General features: G+C 32.4%; 1 long non-coding RNA gene across 3 annotated transcripts; it reads right to left on the bottom strand.

Annotated features, from left to right (window-relative positions):
* Positions 1-1,103: 1,103 nt before the first annotated feature.
* LOC148768048 (uncharacterized) lies at positions 1,104-2,628 on the bottom strand. 3 transcript variants are annotated; one of them, XR_016033629.1, is made up of 5 exons: positions 2,484-2,628; positions 2,209-2,276; positions 1,588-1,775; positions 1,420-1,515; positions 1,104-1,187 (listed from the first exon to the last, which is right to left on the bottom strand). It is a non-coding gene; the product is annotated as an uncharacterized LOC148768048 (long non-coding RNA). The 3 variants fall into 3 exon arrangements; XR_016033630.1 differs by having other exon boundaries at positions 1,445-1,515; XR_016033628.1 differs by lacking the exon at positions 1,104-1,187 and having other exon boundaries at positions 1,203-1,515.
* Positions 2,629-3,607: the final 979 nt, after the last annotated feature.

Here is a 3,607-nt window from a genome sequence, read left to right as displayed (position 1 = left end):
CAAAAATTCATTTGTCACAAGAAATTTTATTGTCGCGACGAATTATTCGTCGCCTAATCACAATAATTTCGTCACAAAAGATGAAAATCGTCACAAGAAAGATTTTTTCACTTACTTCTTGTGACGAATTAATTTGTCTCATTAATTACAAAAGCTATTATGACAACAATTTCGTCCCAAAAGGTTATAATATTCTGTCATATTATACATACTGCTTTTCAGATTATTTGATCATAACAATATAAAATTACCAAACTAATATACAAAATTAATAGAATTCAATTTCATTGAACTACAAATGGATTCTTAAACACAAAACTAATATTATATATCATTTTCGAGTTTACATTTCAAAAACTACAAATAATGAATAAACTGTATCGAACATTGAACTGCGTAACTAATTCAAGATAATATCAAAAAGTATGTTGAATTTGCCCATAGGACAAAAAACTATCTAAACAAGAACTAACTTCACCATCAACCTTCAGAATACATTATCGACGAATAACTTCCTTCTTCAAAAACTTGAAAAACTGGTACAACTTCATTCTGCATAAACAATACATATAAAATATTAAATTCAATGTGAAAGGTATACTCAAACTAACTTGAAGAAGCTATAAAATGAAAGACATTTAAGACGTTAACTGTATATCAATTTTTTAACTAAAAAGAGAAGAAAAAAAAACACTTTGTTAAGGTGAAACTGACCAAAACATGGTCAATAGATCATACAAAAATTGCCAAAGATGCAAACAGATGAAGAACTCAATTGCCATAAAAGCCCAGAGAAAGTCCTCTCAAGAACATAAGTTAGAACATATAAATAAACACGAGTTAATATAAAATACGTAAAACAAGTCCATAAAAAGGCAGCAAGTCCATAAAAAAGACTGTTTAGATTGGACATGAACAAAAATAAACTAGAAACCCCGTTATGAATAGTCTATCATTTTAACTATTAATAGTCTATCATATAATGAATTATTTGAGTTTTTGTCCGTTATGTAGTAATCTACGACATTCATCAACAATTCAATTCTCTCCCAACTTCCTTTTCTTTACATGAACAAAAAATAAACTTAGTGTCATTTATCAAATTACCTGCAATATATGTATAATTTCGGAAGTGGTAGAACCTACTTTGTAGCATTCCTCTGAACCACTAGATTGAGACCTCAAACCTGAAAATTAAGACACAATTCTTGTATTACGATTAGCTACAAACTAGCAATCATAGGCATCCTAAGTAACCTAAAGCAACTCAAATTCAATGATAAACCATCATAAACAACACAACATTTGTCGAGTGACCAACAAATAGTAACACTACAAGCCGAATTAATATGATATGTGTATATCAAGTGCAATAATACCTCGGCATTTTCAAATGACATAAAAATCAGATGTACGTACTGTAAATTTGCAATGTCCTCACAACCTGAAATAATTATATCAATGGATTTCTTTTCGACCTAGACCTGGACCTGGACCAGAACCAGGTTCATCCCTCTGCAAATTAAAAACAAGCAAATTGCATAATTATGAAAAGAGTACGGATAAGAAATCAGGAGAAGAACATACTCGGAAGATCCAACATGACTGGTTGATGATACACTCGTTGCTCCATTTGAATTTGGTGAAGTGGGGGCAATAGCAAAAGTCGATCCACCAAAACCGTTTTGGAGACCAACAGCCACTGTAGCTGAATGAGAAGACGGCATACCACCAGATCCAACCAGCTGCTTCAGATTCCAACGGTTTTCCTTATACTACACAAAGTACTCGAATATCAAGAAAATATTAAATCATAGTTTCAATCTTCAAGGATGTCAAAATTCAGAGTTCTCTAGCCTATTCAGCATTTATTTGTATATTTTACTAGTTTACCTGTTCTTAGCTAAGCATCAGAAACCAAAATTCAACAACAAAGTATCAATTAATTAATTAATAAATGGGAAACAACTTCCAGTAAAATGATCGAACACCTGGTGTGCGACATTGATATAAATTTGTAATACGCAATTTCATAAAATATAATAGAATTCCAAACATCAGAAAACCTTGACATAGAATAATATAAACCTTTACTTTAATTTTGAGAATTAATTTGGCCCTTTTCTACAAAGCCCTAATATTCTATTCAAGGGGAGAGGGAAATCGACAAACATGGAGGGAGGGAGAAAGAGAAGTTAGATACCATACCTAAATCGAACAAGATCATGGTGGTGGCGGAGGCGTGAGAGAGGGCTGACGGTGCGGCGATTCCGTACCTAAAAACTCAACTTAATTCCAAACATCAAAAAACCTTCCCATTAAATCATATAACGGTTTAATTTAATTTTGAGATGAAGAAACTAATTTTGGACCTTTTCAACAAAAGCCCTATCATTCGATTGAAGGAAGGGAGAGGGAAATCGACAAAGATAGAGAGAGGGAGAGACTGGGAGAAGGGGAGAGAGAGAAGTTAGATACCGTACCAGAATCGAAACAAGGGAATGGTGGTGGCGGAGGCGTGCCGGAGGGTTGACGGTGTGGCGATTCACACGAGAACAGAAGATGATGGAAGATGGTGGAAAGAGAAGAAAATGAGAGTGAAGAAAAAAGTTCGTTCAGGCTGAAAAAAGGGGCGGTATTAGGAATGAAATAAAATGTATAGATGCCTCTTTTCTAGTGACGAAATTTATTTTGTCAAGAAAAAAACAAGATTATGACGAAATATTTTGTCATTAGAAAATTAGATGTTGTCGCAAAACAGGGCACGTCAATGGTCAAAACAACCTCAACTATTTTTAGTGACGTTTTTTTATTGTTGTCGCATAAAATAGACTTCACGTGACGAAATTAATTTTCGTCACATCAAATTTTCATTTATGTGACAAAATTGAGTTTCGTCGTAAGATCCTCATGCAAATGTGACGAAATTGTTTTTCGTCACAAGAAATTGTCACATAAAACACTTTTTTTTGTAGTGTATCGTATGATCAAAATTCTATTATACTGGAACATCATTAAGTATACTACACACAAAATAAAAAGAAATAACTTTACTATTGAATAATTTTCCAAATGAATTGAATCAGCTAATACCAGTAGATTGAAAATTTGAACCAGGAAAAAAATCATCAACTATGTCTTTCATGTTGAGCTTAAAAGTAATTAGATTTAATAACTTAGTTAACATAATCAAAACTAAACTATCGACAACATAAAAGGCCATCTATACATCTTGCATCGGAACTAAGCCCTTCTCCACTGCCTCATTTTCAGGCTGTTTTGCCACTGGAATTAACAATTGGAAAATTAACAAACAAAAATAAATATAAACAATAAATTAAATATCGCATACAAACAATAAGTCTTGAAGGTCGACTTGCAATAGCTTGTGGCTCCGCCCATTTTTGGTTAAATCTCTCAAATCATCCATTTCAATAACATGTCCAATAACATATAAAATGAAATAATTGTTATACATAAATTTTGAAAACTTTGGTATAAATTAATGAAACACATAATTTAACAAAATGAAATTACCGATAAGCCATGATGGAAAAAGATGTAAACTTATTGCCACACAGTCAATAGGATGAAGAAGATAAAAAAC

The sequence above is a fragment of the Erythranthe guttata genome, chromosome 9, assembly GCF_056151865.1.
Source record: "Erythranthe guttata isolate IM_541 chromosome 9, IM_541, whole genome shotgun sequence".
NCBI lineage: Eukaryota > Viridiplantae > Streptophyta > Magnoliopsida > Lamiales > Phrymaceae > Erythranthe > Erythranthe guttata.
Note: the sequence above shows the minus strand (reverse complement) of the source record. Positions and strands in the feature narration are given on the sequence as shown.